The sequence below is a fragment of the Hyperolius riggenbachi genome, chromosome 12 (assembly GCF_040937935.1).
Source record: "Hyperolius riggenbachi isolate aHypRig1 chromosome 12, aHypRig1.pri, whole genome shotgun sequence".
Taxonomy (NCBI): domain Eukaryota; kingdom Metazoa; phylum Chordata; class Amphibia; order Anura; family Hyperoliidae; genus Hyperolius; species Hyperolius riggenbachi.
The window spans coordinates 172270311-172291969 of record NC_090657.1 but is presented as its reverse complement, the minus strand read 5'-3'; the positions used below and the strand labels follow the sequence as shown (position 1 = coordinate 172291969).

At 45.2% G+C, this 21659-nt stretch overlaps 1 protein-coding gene across 8 annotated transcripts in view; it reads left to right on the top strand.

Moving 5' to 3' along the window:
- LOC137541584 (sterile alpha motif domain-containing protein 10-like) overlaps window positions 1-21659 on the top strand; it is a 597983-nt gene that overhangs the window by 351362 nt on the left and 224962 nt on the right. The gene's annotated exons all lie outside the window — the stretch shown is intronic.

The window sequence follows — 21659 nt, the reverse complement described above, 5'->3', positions numbered from 1 at the left end:
TCTAGAGATCTCAAATTCCCCCAAACAGTCTTTACTTCACAATACTCTACTGCTACTTCTTCACTTGTGTATCCCTTTAAAAACCATTAAAGTGGACCTGAACTCTTGCACAGGACAGAAAGAAAACAGAGAAATGTATGTATGTATTTAGAGAGTTTAGCCCGTCTTATTCCCCCTCTCATCTGTGTTTAATCACAAGTTGTAAATTTATCCCTCAGCTATGTCAGCTGACTGCCACGGCAGAGAGGCTAATTTGAAAGTACAGGATGTTAACCCTATATCTGCTTCCATGAAAGCAGAAACTAGACAGGCTGCAGATTTATTGCAGGATTTGTATCAGCTGCAACAAAGAAATGTTTTTCTTTAAAGGGTATTATGCTGGTGCTTATCTTTTAGAGAGGAGAGGAAGTTCTGAGTTCTGGTCCACTTTAAATCATCTTTACTCCAGTGAAAATAATGTAATAAAATAGTGCTTCATTTTTACAATAATTATGTATAAATGATTTAGTCAGTGTTTGCCCATTGTAAAATCCTTTAAATCCCTGATTTACATTCTGACATTTATTACATGGTGACATTTTTACTGCTGGCAGGTGATGTAGCTGCTGCATGTTTTTTTTGGCAGTTGGAAACAGCTGTAAACAGCTATTTCCCACAATGCAGCAAGGTTTCCAGACAGGAAACTTCCAGGAGTATGTACTCAAGAGTTTCTTGTGTCAGGGGTTTCACCACAATATCAGTCATACAGCGCCCCCTGATGGTCTGTTTGTGAAAAGGAATAGATTTCTCATGTAAAGACCAGGCACATTTTCATTAAATTGGCCACTGGAGCTTTAAGGCCAAGTTGCAGGGCCACACGACACAGCACACGAGTGATTCCTCCGCCCTTTTCTCCCCACCGACAGAGCTTTCTGTTGGTGGGGTCTGATCGCCCCCAGATGGTTTTTTGTTTATTTGCATTTGTTTATTTATTTATTTATTTTTTTAAAGTGTGTTTTTTTTAATGTATTGTATACCCCCCTCCCTCCCCCCGCCTGCCAATCCCTGTGATCAGCTGTCATAGGCTTCAGCCTATGACAGCCGATCACCTCTGTGGCTCAGGAGGGGACAGCCGTGTTAAACAGCTGTCCCCAGTACAGCACTGCTGCTGCTGATCGCAGCGCTGTACCCATAATTAGACGGCGATTACGCCATCTAACAGTCTCCCGAGCGGCAATAGCCCACCGAGCAGGAGATGCGCGCGCAGCCTGCGTGCGATCTCCTGCAAAACAGAGCCCCAGGACTTTACGCCGAAGCCCTGGGGCTGCCGCCGCGGCCATGCCCATCGGCGTGACGCGGTCGGCTAGAGGTTAAAGGTCAACTATTGCTAAAAATAGTAACAGTTAAAATACTTACATATAAGATGTACATCTCTCCCAAAATAAAATGCTCTATAAATTACCTTTTTTCCTGTGTTGCTGTCACTTTCAGAAGGTAGTAAAAAGCTGACAGATATTTTGGACTAGTCCATCTCTTCATGTGGTATTGTCAGTATTACCTTTTATTCTTTACAAAAGCACTCTCTGGAAAGGATCTAAACAAAGATGTTCACCAGCCTCCCTACTGATTTCAAGACTATTTTGGCAGTTGGAGTGAGCAACTACTGTTCAGTAAGTGGTTTTGTAAATACCCACCTAAGAATCCCCCATGAGGAGATGGGCTGGTCCAAAAACCTGTCAGATTTTCATAACCTACTTAACCCTCTGGGCGATACAATTAGATCGCCCAGGAGGGGTCGCAGCACTTTTTTTAAAAAATTTTATTTTTTAAATCATGTAGCGAGCCCTGGGCATCCCCCCACCCACTATGATCGGCTTCGGCGATCAGAGTAAGCAGGAAATCCCGTTCAGAACGGGATTTCCTGCAGGGCTTCCCCGGTCGCCATGGCGACCGGGCGGGATGACGTCACCGATGTCATGGACGTCGTGACGTCAGAGGGAGTCCCGATTCACCCCTCAGCGCTGCCTGGCACTGATTGGCCAGGCTGCGCAAGGGGTCGGGGAGGGGGGGGCTGCGCGGCACGGCGGCGAGCGGCGGATCGGCGGCGATCGGAAGTTACACGCAGCTAGCAAAGTGCTAGCTGCGTGTAACAAAAAAAAAAATTATGCAAATCGGCCCACCAGGGCCTGAGAACTCCTCCTGCGCGACATACCCCAAGCTCAGCTCGGGATTATCGCCCAGGAGGTTAAAGTGACAGCAACATAGGAAAAGGGTAATTTACAGTGCATTTCAGTCTGGGAGAAACCTACATTTATATACCGTATGTATTTTAAATTTTATAATTTTTCCTGATAGTTGTCCTTTAAAGCGAGAGGGAAATAGAGGCTGCCATTTTTATTTTCACTTAAACAATACCAGTTGCCTGGCAACCCTGCTGATCTCTGGCTGTGCTAGTGTCTGAATCACATTGTAGAACAAGAGTGAACACTGCGCACCACCCCACCAAAACGACCAGGAGCAGGATCATGGGCAGCCAGGCCACGCAGACACCATAGAGAAGGGGAAAGATCCACTCAACCGGTACATTAAAAGTTCCATCTTTATTTCAAGGTGAACATACTGGAATTGGCAAATTAGCTCACGTGTATTGGAGCTTAAAGAGAAACCATAACCAAGGATTGAACTTCATCCCAATCAGTAGCTGATACCCCCTTTCCCATTAAAAATCTTCTCCTTTTCACAAATCATCAGGGGGCTCTGTATGGCTGATATTGTGTTGAAACCCCTACCACAGTGTGATGTCAGACCATGGTCCTGACAGTTTCCTGTCTGGGAACCTCGTTGCATTGTGGGAAATAAACAGCTGTCTACACCTGGGTCCAACTGCCAAAAAAGCAAGCAGCATCTCCTTCCACTGATATCACCTGCCAGCAGTAAAAATGTCACCATGTGGTAAATGTCAGAATGTAAATCAGGAAGAGGAAAGATTGTACAATGGGATAACACTGACTAAATCATTTATACATAATTATTGTAAAAATTAAGCACTTTTTTAAATTACATTATTTTCACTGGAGGTCCTCTTTAAAGGACCACTATTGCGAAAAAAGTAGGCAGTTAAAATCTGACAGAACCGACATCTCCTCATGGGGGGTTCTCAGGGTTTTCTTTGTTTTCAACAGCATTTCCTGAACAGCAGTTGCAAAGTCTTACTGACAAAATAGTGTGCAAGTGAGTAGGGAGGCCGGCTGGTATCTTACTATTTTGGCAGTTAAACTGCTGTTCAGGAAATGCTGTTGAAAACAAACAAAATCCTGAGAATCCCCCATGAGGAGATGGACTGGCCCAAAACTTGTTGTTTCTGTCAGATTTTAACTGCCTACTTTTTTCGCGATAGTGGTCCCTTAACATTTGCTCCTTAGTTATAGCTATGACTGCACCAGTGTAAAAGATGGCTGAGGCCTGGAACCCACTACAAATCGCTATCGCAATCGCTAGTGTTTTTAATGAGCGTTTTGTAAGCGATTTAGAGAGCGTTTTCTGGCGATTTTGGTAGCAATTTTAAAAAGTGTAAACTTTTTGCAGCGATTGTGTTAATTGTTGTGTTAATTTTCATTTTTTTTCAGTGTGCAGTAATTTAAAAACGCTAGCAAATCGCTCTCTGTAGGTTTTGACGAGCGATTACACCAGCGTTTATATACTTTACATTGCAGAAACGCTAACGCAAAACGCTAACGCTCAAAAATGCTGCATGTCCTGCCTTAGCGATTTTGGTAATCGCAATCGCTCCAGTGGAATTTGGCCCAGCCATTAACATTAGCTGAGCATTTAGGGAAATTGCTAGTGTTTTGAAGACCTCCCAAAATGCTCAAAAAATCGCTCTAGTGGCTTCCAGCCCTGAGGCTTATCTTGTTAGACTGCAGTCAGAAACATGTGATCTGTATGCTTGTTCAGAGTCTGTAGATAAAAGTATTAGAGGCAGAGAATCAGCAGGATAGCCAGGCAACTGGTATTGCTTAAAAGGAAATAAATATGGCAGCCTCCATATACCTCTCACGTCAGTTGTCCTTTGACGCTATGGATGATTCTGAAAATGTTCCCCTTTTATCAGGGTAGTTGGGGGAGGGGGGCACAGTCTTCATAGCTGATCTTTTCTCTGCTGCAGGATTGTAATGTAGATGCCAGGCTCTTGTTATGCAGATGACTGTGATTTGCGCTCTTTGTCTGGGTAATGGGCATTGTCTCGGCTCCAGATGTAGGCAGCTTTCTCTTCCTCCTCAGTCAGCCTGCGTAGGCGTCCGGCTATTTCACTCCATTATGGCCAGCAATGTCCCCCCTCGCATTGCCCCCCCCCCCCCCTCGCCTCCACCGTCATGTCACAATTATTCCCAGTTTACAAGGCCCAATAGTGTGCGGCATCTCTTCTCTGTAGCCAGCCTGGCCAAGCCTTGTGCCAGTTTTATGTTGTTTTTTCTTTCTACAAAAGATGTGGATCGCTTCTGATGGCAAACGCCAACGAGCGTTCCAAGCTGTATTTTCTTTAAAGCAAACCTGAACTGAAAAATAAAAGTGAAAATAACCATACACAAGCCATACTTACCTCCCTTGTAGTCTACTCATCAATCTCTTTCTCCTCTCCTGCATCCTGTCTATCCACTGTGATCAATGGAATTCTCTATCCTCCATTTTGAAAATGGCCATTACACCATAACAGCTTCCTGATCAGCACACTGTTCAACTGTAATACCACCCACTTGTGCCATAGGGAAACATGGACATTCCCTTGCTCAACATTTGTGCTTTCAGTTATAACTGGCAGTAACTGATATATTTCAGTTCTGACAAAATCTTGTCAGAACTGGAAGGACTAGTTGTTAGAAGAATATGGTGATCTTCTGAGAGGAACTGACGGCGAGGTAAGTATGTAATACTCATTTGCCGCTACATCATGTGTTTATTTTAAATACAGTAATATGACTCAGTTCAGGTTCCCCTTAAAGGGAAATATTGTGTTTCTGTACAAATACAGTATAATATACTGTTTATAATTTCATCAGCATGCCGCTTTGTAATTTAAAGTATACCTGTCATTACGAAACAGAGTTGTATGATTTATTTTACGTAAATTCTCCTAAAGCTAAACGCCCCCCAAAAGTGTGCAGTTTACTTTGATCAGGTGCTCGCCGTTCCAACACTGGCACCCGCTGAACCTGGCACCAGCCCTTGTTGTAGAGATTTGCGCGGTCACGCTGCCTTCTGTGTACAAGCACTGCTCTGGTGTACAAAGGCCTGCGCAATAGCACAGAGCTACCGCTCATACAGGTATTTTCCTCCATGCTACTGCCTAGGCACAGGCTGTCTGTCTTACACGGATGGGCGCACAGCCTGGAAGAAGAAGAGAGTCCCGGCGAGGAGCGGTAGGCTACAGGAGCGTCAGAGAAGCCTCTGGGTCATCCAGAGGTTACCCTCTACTGACGTAAGTATCTAACGTTTGCCTTTTTTAAGCTCAAAGGCTTGCTTTAAAGCAGACCTGAACTCAGAACTCCCTCTCTGCTCCGAAAAATAAGCATCAGCAGAATAGCTTTTAAAGAAAAACATGTCTTTGTTACAGCTGATACAAATCCTGCAATAAATCTGCAGCGTGTCTACTTAATGCTTTCATGGAAGCAGACATAGGGTTAACATCCCTTGTTTACAGATTAGCTGCTCTGCCAAGGACTGCTGAGATTCCTGAGCTGACACCGTTGAGAGATCAAATTACACTTGCGATTAGTCACAGATGAGGGGGAATTAGACAGGCTAAACTCTCTGAATACATACAGGGTGCATTTCTCTCTGTTTTCCTTCTATCCTGTGAAAGAGTTCAGGTCCCCTTTAAGAGTTCTCTTGCACAGCAGTATAACAATATACTTTATTATTCTATTTCTCTTCTGGACACTGCTGTAAAAGGCATTACTCACTTAAAACAAACCTGTCATGTAGAAAAGCTTAACATTTGTATACTTACCTGAGTAGTGGGAATCCTTTGGATTGGCCAGAAGCCTCCCAAATCCTCTTTGCGTCCCATGTTGCTGGTCCGGACCATCTTCTTCCTGTGGCTGCGCTCCCATCCGTGTATGAGCGGCTCCAAACTGGGCATGTGTGAGTAGAACAAAACACTTGTGCATGCTGGAAAATCTATTGGAAATCTGTTCCTAGTGTGTGGCACACATCAGATAGTTTCCTGTCAGATTCCACTTGACAGGCATCTGACAGAAATCTATCTGAATGTCGAATCTGCTGCAAATCTATAAGTGTATGGCCATCTTTAAGAGGAACTTCAGCCTAAACAAACATACTGTCATTAAGTTACATTAGTTATGTTCATTAAAATAGATAGATAGGTAATATAATCTCTTACCCACTCTGTTTTAAAAGAACTGGCAAATGTTTGTGATTTCATGGGGGCAGCCATCTTTTCACCTCCCCCAGTACAAGTATCTATGTCCGTGTATGTATACAAATACAAACAAATATAAACAGATGGTTCTGTTTCTATTTTTAGAACACACTGACTCTATATCTCCATCTTGTGGCCAAAAAGTAAAACCACATCCAAATACATTATTATACACCTTCCCATAGATATATTAAATACATGTTAATTATTTTTAAAAACCCTTGGAGGTGAAAGGGTTAAAGGAGGTGACAGGGAAGCATCGGGAAAAATGCCTGGGCAGATTTCTTTGATAGGGCGGAGTTTAGCTTCTGTGCAGCTAAAAATGAGGCTTGAGTAAAAAAAAACAAAGTTCTGATGCTGTGAAACTATCAAAGAAACACAAAGCCTTTTCAGTGCTGCTGAGTAGATTTTTAGTATGGAGGTTCGCTTTAAAGAGGATCTTTAACCAAGGATTGAACTTCATACCAATCAGTAGCTGATACCCCCTTTCCCATGAGAAAGCTTTACCTTTTCTTGAATAAATCATCAGAGACATCTGTATGGCTGATAATGGTGGAACCCCTCCCAGAGTCTGATGTCATGACCAAGGTCCTGACGGTTTCCTGTCTGTGAACCTCATGGCATTATGGAAAATAACAGCTTTTTCCAACTGCCAAGCAAGCAGTATCTTCCTCTGTGCATAGGATTTTCAGTAACGAACATTCCATACAGATCACCTGGCAGAACTAAAGCTGTCACCCCCTGTGATAGATTTCAGAAAGTAAATCAGGGAGAGGAAAGATTTTACAATGAGGCAAACACTGACTAAATCATTTATAAAATAATATTGTGAAAAGTAAGCAATTCTATTTATTATGCAATTTTTACTACAGTTTCTCTTTAAAGAGAATCTGTACTCTAATATTCTTACAATAAAAAGCATACCATTCTATTCATTATTTTCTCCTGTGCCCCTCTGTGCTGTTTCTGCCACTCTCTGCTGCAATCCTGGCTTGTAATTAACAGTTTTAGGCAGTGTTTACAAACAAACTAACCAGCTTCTAATAGGCTCAGCTAAGCATAGTGTGTGAGTCATTCAGAGTATGCAGGGGGCCTGCAGAGGGTGTGTATCGCTTCTACCAATCACAAGCAGCCCTGCACATTCCACACAATCAAGCTTTAGCCCGACAAACAGGACAGAGGAAAGATACATTGATTTATTACAGAGACAGTGCAGTTAGGAAAGACTGCAGTAAGCCAGAGCAGATTAGAACAGGCATAGGAACTTATAGGATAGAAGAACTAAGGCTGAAAAATTTGTTACAGAGTCTCTTTAAGCTGCCGCAACATTTCACCATCTGGTTCTGATTACCTTGCTGTAGTAAATCTAGTTTAATAAATATCATTCTGGTATATTTGATCACTGCACGAATTGTGTCCCAGCCTTCACAGGCCACGCCTCCCCGTCTTCCACCGCCTGTCCGCCACAAACCTCTGTCCCGAGTCACCAGGACACATAAATCTGCTTATCTCTCCAGCAGATGATGGGCTTTTTTAAGAGGATTTTTTTTTTCGCCTTTGTTCCAGGTTGCTTTGATGTCTCTCTGAACTGTACCGGAGCGGCTGTTATCCTGATATGCCCTGGCGTGGCATTAATTCAAAATAGCTCAACCGTTAAAGTGTACCTGTAGTGGTTCCATAGAGATAAGTGCACTGTTGGATCTTCCAGCAGAAATGTGTAATAAAACATTCTGCGTTCTGGTCCAAGCCACTCTATGCACCTTCCTATTCTTTCTGTCCCTTAGGGCCCTTTTCCACCTGCAATCGCTAGCGTTCATGCTGAACGCTAGCGATTGCTGAATCGCAAAACCGGCGATTCCCCTGATGTTTGCGGCCGCGATTTTGCTATGCTATGCACTGCATAGCAAAATCGCGGCAATTATCGCTCCGCCGCGCGTTCGCGTTCCCGACAAAAGCGAATCGCGGTAGTGGAAATGACCTACCGCGATTCCTATGTTAAAAAGCAAACCGTAGCGATTGTAAAATCGCTAGCGGTTTGCGGTTTTGCGATTCAGCCAGCGCAAACGCGCTGGTGGAAAAGGGCCCTTAGAACTTGCATCTTTAGGTACACACATGCGCCATCCAGTGGGCATTTATGTTAATTGCAGCCCACGTTTCTTTCTGCTTCCTGTCACCTAATAAGGCTTTTTTTTAACCACTTCACCGCTAAGGGTTTTTTACCTTGTGCACCAGAGCAATTTTCATATTTCAGCGCTCCTCCTCTTTCATTCGCCAATAACTTTATCACTTCTTATCACACCAAAATGATCTATATCTTGTTTTTTTAAGGCTTTTTGGCGGGTGATATTTGTTTTCTGTAATTTCTTAATTTTATATGCCTTTTAAAAGGTGGAACAAAGGAAAAATTGTAAAAAAAAAACACACTATTTCTCAAATTCCACCCCCTAAAATAAATATTGCTACTGTATATACTGCAAAACCAACACATTTCATTTGCCCATTTGTCCCTGTTATTACAACATTTACATTTTGTCCCTAGTACAGTTGTCATTTTTCTGTCTTGTGATTTTTTGTACCCTATCAATAATTACAAGCCCTTATTTGCAAATATATCATTAATACACCCTCATGACATACTTAGTAAAAAAAAAAAAGTCCCAAACGTAACTTTTTTTTTTTTTGCTGCCACTTTTTTTTTTTAAACAAGTGTTTTGATAACTATGGGGGGCAGAGGAGGGGAGAAGGAGGGGTTCACTTTTTTTTTAGTTTTTTGTGCGCTTCTATAGGAATTTTGGAGCACATAGGATCACAAGGAAACTTTTTTATTTTCATGCAAGACAAATGATCATCTGGCAGGTGAGATCTCTCACTAACGCACTGGGGAGGGTCGGGGACTGCCCTACACACTCCAGTTTCTATGCTGAATGGCCGCCTTGCCCGAGAACAAGCTAAGCTCCTCTCTGTTTTTTAATTTCTGTACACATACTTCCTGTCACTCCGCTGCAGACTTGTCACCATTCAGTGACTTTTGTCATTAAAACAACTAGAAAAGTGAATCAATATATAACTGTTTTCTGTATCACAGAGGGTGTCCTTGAGCTGAAACTAATGCGTCTGGTGACATTTCCAATGCGTTCCGAAATACCAGGCGATGCCTGTTTGTTCATCAATATACAGCCACTGCCTGTTCATTATAAGAGGGCGGTGAAAGGCAAGATAAGACTGCGTAATGCTGGGGAGAGCAGCTGCAGCACGTTGCCTGTGTCGGAGACTTTCCATCTTGTTCTGTGTTCTGTAAACGCTTCTTCAGTCATCGGCCCAGAAGACACGACCCACTCTGAATTCAGATTGCTTTTGTGCTGAAACTTAGCGAGGCTGGAGCTCTGAAGGGAATGTTAAAGGAGTCCTGAACTGCGAGGAGCATGAAGGTTTCTGAGCATAGGTGTAACTGTCACCCACCATGTGTGGGTGGGTGACCTCACGAAGCTCCAGCATTTCTCCAGATCCACCCCTACTCTGTGGAACTCCCTCTCCCCCCCCCCCCACCCATCAGGCTCTCCCCTTCCTTAAACTCATTCAAGAAGGCTTTAGAGATTCATCTGCTTAGGATTGCTTACCCGCCATCTTCATAGTGCCACCCCCTCCCTTGGACATACACTCCCCACTTGTGTGTCTCTCTCCTCCACACCTTAGATTGTAAGCCTATTTGGCAGGGCCCTCTTCCCCATGTGCTTTTCTCCGCCACCATGTGGACTCAGTGACTTGTCTGCTATACTTATCCCTACATTGTTACATCACTGTTTTGCGTACCATTATAATGTCCCTGTGTAACATTGTTTACTGTTTGTAATGTCTCCCATATCTATTGTACAGCACTGCATAATATGTTAGTGCTTTAATTTGATAATTATGTAATGTAGCCTGGATGGCAGACTTGATCCCTCGGGTGACAGTTTGGGGTCCAGTTCTGTACAGAACGGTGTTCCATTGCTATGGAGGGGAGAGGAATGATGGCATGGAAGGGAGGGGAGTGTTGCTATGGAGGGGAGAGGAGTGTTGCTATGGAGGGGAGAAGAGTGATGGCATGGAAGGGAGGGGAGTGTTGCTATGGAGGGGAGAGGAGTGTTGCTATGGAAGGGAGAGGAGTGTTGCTATGGAGGGGAGAAGAGTGATGGCATGGAAGGGAGGGGAGTGTTGCTATGGAGGGGAGAGGAGTGTTGCTATGGAAGGGAGAGGAGTGTTGCTATGGAGGGGAGAGGAGTGATGGCATGGAAGGGAGGGGAGTGTTGCTATGGAAGGGAGAGTAGTGTTGCTATGGAAGGGAGAGTAGTGTTGCTATGGAGGGGAGAGGAGTGATGGCATGGAAGGGAGGGGAGTGTTGCGATGGAGGGGAGAGGAGTGTTGCTATGGAAGGGAGAGGAGTGTTGCTATGGAGGGGAGAGGAGTGTTGCTATGGAAGGGAGAGGAGTGTTGCTATGGAGGGGAGAAGAGTGATGGCATGGAAGGGAGGGGAGTGTTGCTATGGAGGGGAGAGGAGTGTTGCTATGGAAGGGAGAGGAGTGTTGCTATGGAGGGGAGATGAGTGATGGCATGGAAGGGAGTGTTGCTATGGAGGGGAGAGGAGTGTTGCTATGGAAGGGAGAGGAGTGTTGCTATGGAGGGGAGAGGAGTGATGGCATGGAAGGGAGGGGAGTGTTGCTATGGAGGGGAGAGGAGTGTTGCTATGGAAGGGAGAGTAGTGTTGCTATGGAGGGGAGAGGAGTGATGGCATGGAAGGGAGGGGAGTGTTGCTATGGAGGGGAGAGGAGTGTTGCTATGGAAGGGAGAGGAGTGTTGCTATGGAGGGGAGAGGAGTGTTGCTATGGAAGGGAGAGGAGTGTTGCTATGGAGGGGAGAGGAGTGATGGCATGGAAGGGAGGGGAGTGTTGCTATGGAAGGGGGAGTAGTGTTGCTATGGAAGGGAGAGTAGTGTTGCTACGGAGGGGAGAGGAGTGATGGCATGGAAGGGAGGGGAGTGTTGCTATGGAAGGGAGAGGAGTGTTGCTATGGAGGGGAGAGGAGTGTTGCTATGGAAGGGAGAGGAGTGTTGCTATGGAGGGGAGAAGAGTGATGGCATGGAAGGGAGGGGAGTGTTGCTATGGAGGGGAGAGGAGTGTTGCTATGGAAGGGAGAGGAGTGTTGCTATGGAAGGGAGAGGAGTGTTGCTATGGAGGGGAGAAGAGTGATGGCATGGAAGGGAGGGGAGTGTTGCTATGGAGGGGAGAGGAGTGTTGCTATGGAAGGGAGAGGAGTGTTGCTATGGAGGGGAGATGAGTGATGGCATGGAAGGGAGTGTTGCTATGGAGGGGAGAGGAGTGTTGCTATGGAAGGGAGAGGAGTGTTGCTATGGAGGGGAGAGGAGTGTTGCTATGGAAGGGAGAGGAGTGTTGCTATGGAGGGGAGAGGAGTGATGGCATGGAAGGGAGGGGAGTGTTGCTTTGGAAGGGGGAGTAGTGTTGCTATGGAAGGGAGAGTAGTGTTGCTACGGAGGGGAGAGGAGTGATGGCATGGAAGGGAGGGGAGTGTTGCTATGGAAGGGAGAGGAGTGTTGCTATGGAGGGGAGAGGAGTGTTGCTATGGAAGGGAGAGGAGTGTTGCTATGGAGGGGAGAAGAGTGATGGCATGGAAGGGAGGGGAGTGTTGCTATGGAGGGGAGAGGAGTGTTGCTATGGAAGGGAGAGGAGTGTTGCTATGGAGGGGAGATGAGTGATGGCATGGAAGGGAGGGGAGTGTTGCTATGGAGGGGAGAGGAGTGTTGCTATGGAAGGGAGAGTAGTGTTGCTATGGCGGGGAGAGGAGTGATGGCATTGAAGGGAGGGGAGTGTTGCTATGGAGGGGAGAGGAGTGTTGCTATGGAAGGGAGAGTAGTGTTGCTATGGAGGGGAGAGGAGTGATGGCATGGAAGGGAGGGGAGTGTTGCTATGGAGGGGAGAGGAGTGTTGCTATGGAAGGGAGAGGAGTGTTGCTATGGAGGGGAGAAGAGTGATGGCATGGAAGGGAGGGGAGTGTTGTTATGGAGGGGAGAGGAGTGTTGCTATGGAAGGGAGAGTAGTGTTGCTATGGCGGGGAGAGGAGTGATGGCATTGAAGGGAGGGGAGTGTTGCTATGGAGGGGAGAGGAGTGTTGCTATGGAAGGGAGAGTAGTGTTGCTATGGAGGGGAGAGGAGTGATGGCATGGAAGGGAGGGGAGTGTTGCTATGGAGGGGAGAGGAGTGTTGCTATGGAAGGGAGAGGAGTGTTGCTATGGAGGGGAGAAGAGTGATGGCATGGAAGGGAGGGGAGTGTTGCTATGGAGGGGAGAGGAGTGTTGCTATGGAAGGGAGAGGAGTGTTGCTATGGAGGGGAGAGGAGTGATGGCATGGAAGGGAGGGGAGTGTTGCTATGGAAGGGAGAGTAGTGTTGCTATGGAAGGGAGAGTAGTGTTGCTATGGAGGGGAGAGGAGTGATGGCATGGAAGGGAGGGGAGTGTTGCTATGGAGGGGAGAGGAGTGTTGCTATGGAAGGGAGAGGAGTGTTGCTATGGAGGGGAGAGGAGTGTTGCTATGGAAGGGAGAGGAGTGTTGCTATGGAGGGGAGAAGAGTGATGGCATGGAAGGGAGGGGAGTGTTGCTATGGAGGGGAGAGGAGTGTTGCTATGAAAGGGAGAGTAGTGTTGCTATAGAGAGGAGAGGAGTAATGGCATGGAAGGGAGGGGAGTGTTGCTATGGAGGGGAGAGGAGTGTTGCTATGGAAGGGAGAGTAGTGTTGCTATGGAGGGGAGAGGAGTGATGGCATGGAAGGGAGGGGAGTGTTGCTATGGAGGGGAGAGGAGTGTTGCTATGGAAGGGAGAGGAGTGTTGCTATGGAAAGGAGGGGAGTGTTGCTATGGAGGGGAGTGTTGCTATGGAGGGGATAGGAGTGATAACTCTGGTGCACAGCAGAGTGGGAGGGGTAATAGGGGAGAACAATGGATTCAGCCAGCACTCAGACCAGATGATCCGGCAGTCCAGATCCTTCTACAAAGTATCGCAGAGGGGAAGGGGACCTCCATACGCACGCTAGAGCAGAACTGGCCTGAAGACCTCTTTGCACCAAATAAGAATGATTAGCATGGCATTGCCCATGACCTCCCAGTGGTGAGGTGTAGGAATGCTGTGACAAAGCTCCTAACAGAAGCTAAAGAAAGAAGAACAAAGTCAGTCATGAAGGAGAGAGAGAGCACTCATACAGCAGTATGTACATGAGAGAAGGAAAACCGTACCAAATATTAAGCCATTGCTCTTCAGCCCAGCCGCTGCTCCCGTACAGGACTGCCAGGTTACTGGTATTGTTTAAAAGGAAATAAACATGGCATCGTCCATATGCCTCTCACTTCAGGATCTCTTCAAGACCCCTTTTACACTAGGTGCCATTTAATCCAAAGATTGCTATAATATTTCTGATTGTTACAGAACCACGGAAAACAAGAGTTTGCTTTCTTAAAACAGAAAGAATTTGTGATAATTCAGGTTGGAGTGAGCTTGAGATGTCTCCCAGTGCATCACTACTGAATATATGCAAATTAACCATTGTTGCCCTTAGAAGCTAAACACACCTCCAGAACCGCTGGAATGCAATGATGTGTCAGCTTGTTAATTTGTACAGAGCCATAAAATTAGCAAGCTGACACATCCTTGCATTCCAGCGGTTCTGGAGGTGTGTTTAGCTTCTAAGGGTACAATGGTTAATTTGCATATATTCAGCAGTGGTGCCTGGGAGACATCTCAAGCTCACTCCAACCTGAATTATCGCAAATGTGCGGTGATATCATCGGTATGCTGCGGTTTTTGGTACCAGCAGTCTCTGGTCCTTAAAGGGAAGGTTCAAGCAAAAAAAAAATGAGATTCACTTACCTGGGGCTTCTACCAGCCCCATGTAGCCATCCTGTGCCCTCGTAGTCACTCACTGCTGCTCCAGTTCCCCGCTGGCAGCTTTCTGACCTCGGAGGTCAGGGCCGCATTGCATACATTTTTACGCATTCCAGCTAGTGCAGGAACAAAAATGTACGCGTTTCACCACTAACGCGTAAAAATGTATGTGTTAATGTTCCTGCACTAGCGGGAATGTGTAAAAATGTACGCAATTTGGCCCTGACCTCCGAGGTCAGCAAGCTGCCAGCGGGGGACTGGAGCAGCAGTGAGTGACTACGAGGGCACAGGATGGCTGCATGGGGCTGGTAGAAGCCCCAGGTAAGTGAATCTCATTTTTTTTTTTTTGCTTGGACCTTCCCTTTAAAGAGGAGCTGTTAGGTATAAGGTCTCAGAGAAAATAAACACATATATCAGTAGCTAAATATTGGCTGTACTTACATTACATATGCATTTCACTGTCCACGTTTGGATTTCACAGAATTTGTATATAGTATATGCAGAGATAGATGCTCCTGACAGCTCATGGCAGGCTCCATGTTTTTCTGTCAAATGTGTCATCATGTCCTGCCTGCTTCCTGATCACTCGTACTGAATAACACAGTGTGCAGTGAATATTAATGAGCCATGTGGCTAGGAACAATAGCTGACTCTTGCAGTGTACTCTGCCCGGGGATTTATCAGTGCTACGCGCTGGACTGATTAGAAGCTGCTGTAACGTCTCATTAGCAGCTGAGGGGAGGGCCCCAGAATGCTTTGCAGTATAGTATGCGGCTTGCGTCCTCTTGGGTCAAATTAGCTTTTCTGATAAGCACACATCAAAGGTAAGAGAGATTTTTATCTTCACTAATGGCTTTCTGGCTTCCTTCTAAACTGTTTAACACAGGAGAATAGAGGTTTAAATTAGCTTCTGCAGCCTGACAGTTACTCTTTAAGGGGCCAGAGACTGCTGGTACGGAAGTGGTTAAAGGTGACCTAAATATTTTTATTTTTGACTGTTATGCGTTGCTGAGTGTGCCATGTTTTGTGATAAGGTGATGACACTGCAAGTCCTTATTGTTGAGTTTGAAGAGAGCCCTTGACTCCTTGTCTACAGCCTAACACTCCCCCCCCCCCCCCCCCCCCCCCATCAGCCCCCTCCTCTGCGCTGCACTCCATCCTGCCCCCCGGTGGTAGGCCGAGGTTTATCTCCCGCTGCCATGTGGAACCTTCTCTATCCCTTTGAAGCATCTATAAATAACTCCATCCAGGGCGGATTACAGGAGGGATTAATTCTATGCAGATCCAGAATGAAGCGTGTCTGTGAAATTCTCTTGCTCAGCAGCTCGCCGTCCTCCTCTCCGCTTTGATGCACGGCTGGGGTCGCTCACGCAGAAGCGATGAAACGGTTAACAAAGAAGCCTCGACAAACCCTCCCATCGTCCCGTTTTACCTGCCAGGTCTGGGCAGCACGGCAGCGAACAAAGTGCGCACTGACGCCTTGCGGCGCTGCAGTCCCGGGTGCAGATCCCTGACAGGCATTTTCATGGATGCTGGAGTTCCCGACCATATTCTAGTTCAGGGGCGTAACTATAGATCATAGCCCCCCCCCCCAGCAAAACTTTGATGGGCTCCCCAATGTTTACACCCTTTAATTTGCCAACCCCTTGTGACCCTTACAGCCTGGAGTCCCATCTCACAAGGGTCATAACACAAGTGTGGCCATCATGATCTTCCCACCCATAACATGCCACAAAACACACCTGATCCGAAGGATGGAGCCCTTTATCAGAGGGAGGGTTAGTAGTTGGGGCCCCCTTACTGCTCTGGGCCCCCCTGCAGCCGCAGGGGTTGCTGCCCTGTAATTACGCCCCTGTATCTAGTTAGGTTAAAGAAAAACTGTGACCAAGAATTGAACTTCATACCATTCAGTAGCTGATACCCCCTTTCCCATGAGAAATCTATTCCTTTTCACAAACAGATCATCAGGGGTCTCTGTATGGCTGATATTGTGGTGAAACCCCTCCCACAGGAAACTATGAAGACCATGGTCCTGGCAGTTTCCTGTCGGTGAACCTCGTTGCATCGTGGGAAATAGCTGTTTACAGCTGTTTCCAAATACCAAAAAAGCAAGCAGCATCTCCTTCCACTGACATCACAGTGATCATTCTCAGTTGTAGGAGTGATTGTGCTGCTACGCTCCCTCCCGCTCGCTTGTTCCCGCAGTTTTCGTTGCCGATCCTTAGATTAATAAATGGGAACTTTATTCCCATTCATTCATCTTCCCTCCAGGTTAACATGATCGCCAGCATCAATGAGATGCCTGTGTCACTTTCGAAGTAAAACAGCCATGCATTACTTGTACGCAATAGAAAATAATGCGCTAGGACATATTGACCTCAATTCACTAAGCTTTATCAAACACTTTATCAAACGTTTGATAATTTATCTCATGGGTAAAATCTAATTTTGAATTCACTAAGGTGTTATACAGTGGCTTGCAAAAGTATTCGGCCCCCTTGAAGTTTTCCACATTTTGTCACATTACTGCCACAAACATGAATCAATTTTATTGGAATTCCACGTGAAAGACCAACACAAAGTGGTGTACACGTGAGAAATGGAACGAAAATCATACATGATTCCAAACATTTTTTACAAATAAATAACTGCAAAGTGGGGTGTGCGTAATTATTCAGCCCCCTTTGGTCTGAGTGCATTCAGTTGCCCATAGACGTTGCCTGATGAGTGCTAATGACTAAATAGAGTGCACCTGTGTTTAATCTAATGTCAGTACAAATACAGCTGCTCTGTGACTGCCTCAGAGGTTGTCTAAGAGAATATTGGGAGCAACAACACCATGAAGTCCAAAGAACACACCAGACAGGTCAGGGATAACGTTATTGAGAAATTTAAAGCAGGCTTAGGCTACAAAATGATTTCCAAAACCTTAAACATCCCACGGAGCACTGTTCAAGCGATCATTCCGAAATGGAAGGAGTATGACACAACTGTAAACCTACCAAGGCAAGGCTGTGTACTCAAACTCACAGGCCGAACAAGGAGAGCGCTGATCAGAAATGCAGTCAAGAGGCCCATGGTGACTCTGGACGAACTGCAGAGATCTACAGCTCAGGTGGGGGAATCTGTCCATAGGACAACTATTAGTCATGCACTGCACAAAGTTGGCTCTTATGGAAGAGTGACAAGAAGAAAGAAGTCCCGTTTGCAGTTTGCCACAAGCCATGTGGGGAACACAGCAAACATGTGGAAGAAGGTGCTCTGGTCAGATGAGACCAAAATTGAACTTTTTGGCCAAAATGCAAAACGCTATGTTTGGCAGAAAACTAACACTGCACATCACTAAGAACACACCATCCCCACTGTCAAATATGGTAGTGGCAGCATCATGCTCTGGGGTTGCTTCTCTTCAGCAGGGACAGGGAAGCTGGTCAAAGTTGATGGGAAGATGGATGGAGCCAAATACAGGGCAATCTTTAAAGAAAACCTCTTGGAGTCTGCAAAAGACTTGAGACTGGAGCGGAGGTTCACCTTCCAGCAGGACATCGACCCTAAAGATAAAGCCAGGGCAACAATGGAATGGTTTAAAACAAAAACATTTCCATGTGTTAGAATGGCCCAGTCAAAGTCCAGATCTAAATCCAATCGAGAATCTGTGGCAAGATCTGAAAACTGCTGTTCACAAACGCCATCCATTTAATCTGACTGAGCTGGAGATGTTTTGCAAAGAAGAATGGGCAAGGATTTCAGTATCTAGATGTGCAAAGCTGGTAGAGACATACCCTAAAAGACTGGCAGCTGTAATTGCAGCAAAAGGTGGTTCTACAAAGTATTGACCCAGGGGGCTGAATAATTACGCACACCCCACTTTGCAGTTATTGATTTGTAAAAAATTTTTGGAATCATGTATGAATTTCGTTTCACTTCTCATGTGTACACCACTTTGTATTGGTCTTTCACGTGGAATTCCAATAACATTGTTTCATGTTTGTGGCAGTAATGTGACAAAATGTGGAAAACTTCAAGGGGGCCAAATACTTTTGCAAGCCACTGTATATTTATCGAATGTTTTATCGATAAAACGTTCATTAAATCTATAACACCTTAGTGAATTCAAAATTAGATTTTTCCCATGAGATAAATTATCAAACGTTCGATAAAGTGTTTGATAATGCTTAGTGAATTGAGGCCCTTGTGGCCAAATAGTAAAATTACACCTACAGACATTAGGGAATACATTTTCTTTATATGTAAGTCAATGTGATATATTAATATTATATTATGTGCTTAAAATTAGTGATGGATGTAAAACTATTGTCACCATACATTGTGATAGGGATACAATTTAAACGTTGAAATAACTGGGACACATAGGAAAATAAAATGTGTGTCTTTTATCCACAGCTTTACACTTTATTTTAAAACTATAATGGCCAAAAACTGAGAAATAATTATTTTTTCCCCATTCTTTTTTTATGATACCCATTAAAATACATTTATAATAAATTAATACTTAGCATAATGTACCACCCGAAGAAAGCATAATTGGTGGTGAAAAAAAAACCAAGGTGATCAGTAGTAATAAAGTTATTGGGGAATGAAGTACTGAAATGTGAAAATTCCTCTTGTCCATAAGGTGAAAACAACTTGCGGGCTGTAAGGTTAAGGTTGGTCAATGAGATGCAAAGAATTCCAAGCTGATGCAGGATTATTAATATTATATAGCACTATTATATAGCACTACAGAGTACATAGTCAATCATGTTACTGACTGTCCTCAGAGAAGCTCACAATCTAATCCTTCCATAGTCCTAGTCTAATGTACCATATTATTATTGTGTATTTCTATAGCACTGACATCTTCTGCAGCACTTTACAGAGTACATAGTCATGTCACTGACTGTCCTCAGAGGAGCTCACAATCTAATCCTACCATAGTCATAGTCTAATGTCCTACCATATTATTATTGTGTATTTCTATAGCACTGACATCTTCTGCAGCACTTTACAGAGTACATAGTCATGTCACTGACTGTCCTCAGAGGAGCTCACACTCTAATCCTATCATAGTCATAGTGTAATGTCCTACCATAATATTATTATGTATTTATAGAGCACTGATATCTTCTGCAGCACTTTACAGAGTACATAGTCATGTCACTGACTGTCCTCAGAGGAGCTCACACTCTAATCCTACCATAGTCATAGTCTAATGTCCTATCATATTATTATTATGTATTTATATAGCACTGACATCTTCTGTAGCATGTTACAGAGTACATAGTCATGTCACTGACTATCCTCAGAGGAGCTCACACTCTAATCCTACCATAGTCATAGTCTAATGTCCTATCATATTATTATTATGTATTTATAGAGCACTGACATCTCCTGCAGCAGTTTACAGAGTACATAGTCATGTCACTGACTGTCCTCAGAGGAGCTCACAATCTAATCCTACCACAGTCAAATGTCCATTGTAGTCTAGGCCAAATTTAAGGGGAGCCAATAAGTGCTATCCTCTTCGCCACGGTGTTGCCCACATTTCTTTATGCAGCTTGAAAATAGACCAATAGAATCCCACCCAGGCTTCCTTCCCTTGGTCCATTTTCAAGCTGTATAAATTTGTGTTGTGAATGTGCACTATACAGTGAGATCCGCTGCAGTAGATACGGACGCTGGCAGCTGCTGGGCGGCCGGGTCCTGAAGATGAATGCCAGTATGACACCCGGCAGCGGGCGGCCATCAAGAGCGGAATTGTCTTCTTTGATGGAGGAATCCTATTAAAAGAGCTCCCCATCATCTTCAAAGACATCATGTTTAATCGTTAAAGTGCGAGGAAAACGGCGGCATGATGAATACAGAGCGGGACGTAATTCTCGTGCGGCGCCGGCGCCTTTGTAGTAAAGTGCTACTAAATATAGATGATGGGACAATTATGGTAAAACGCCTTATTAGAGACGTCCATTTATCTGCCGTTCTGGCGGCGTGAGGCGAGCGTTCATCTGACCGGCCATTACAGACCCGCTCCCGCTTAAACAGATGGAACTGTGGGGATTAACAAATGATGCCATAGATCAATCCCCCGTTTAGTCACAAAATGTATTGAAAAATTAAATACGCTTCCATCTGCCAAAGAAATAGGGCGGTCATGTCCGGAGGATCGCAGCAGTTCTGTATAACCAAGGGCAGAGTGTTGTGTTGGGCCCACTTAGCTGGGAGATCACTCTTTCCTGCAGTGAAAGCAGCAGGGACAGCCATATTATCCCAGGAAAAAAAACACATACACAAGTAGATAAAAACTTGTTCTGTTTAAATAACCTATGTATTGTACTGTCCATGTTTTGGTTTCATTGAATCTTATATAGTAAATAAAGATAGAGCAATTCCAGGCATTTTCCATATTTACTGCCTCTGACTGAAGCCAATCCAATCCTGATGTAATTTCCTACCTTACTCTTTTATTATCATATCTAGCTTGCTTTGTAAACACATGTGAGTACAGCATAGATCATAATTCAACAGGTTCTGCAGAAATAGGCTTCTCAGCTTGTCACACTGAACTTCCCTCAGCCAATCAGTGAGGAGCAGGAATGTGGGAAGGAAGATAACAAGCTTCCCTGTCCCCGGCAGCATACCAGAATAGAGCCAGGCTGACTAAGATAAGATTCATTACAGCAGAAACATTTATGATTATATTGGAATGCTTGCAATGCATTGCACATGTAGACTACATAATAAACCACAGAGCAGTAGGTAAATGGAATTTGATTTTGTGGCTGACAATCCTGCTTTAACCTTTTGGGGACCAATGATAGTAAATCCTACGCCGCACTTGTGGCTGTTCTAGCCTGATGAGGTGTAGGATTTAGGGGAGATTAAGCTGTCATATGACAGCTGACATGATAACGAGCTGGCGGATCGTAGTGATCCTTGTTACTGATGAGGTGGTGGTGGGGGGGGGGGTGTTGGAAGAGGATCCACTCACCTTCTTGCCGTTTCCCCGGCGATCGGCGCTCCCCTCCGCTCTGGCCGGCATCCTCTCTCTTTCTGACGTCAGTGCCGGGTCCCGGCTTGATGAGGTCAGAAAGCCGCGACCCGGAACTGAGCGGAAGTATGAGAGGGGATGCCAGCGAAAGTGGAGGGGTCTACTGCGGCTCATCGCTGGAGCCTGGGAGGTGAGTAAATGCTGCTGGCTAAAGGGGGGACATCTGGCTACAGGGGGGATATCTGGCCCAGGAAGCAAAACTGGGGATCCGGCTGCTTGACCCCTCGAAACGCTCCCCAACCCGTCCCCTCCCACCCCCCCCCGCATG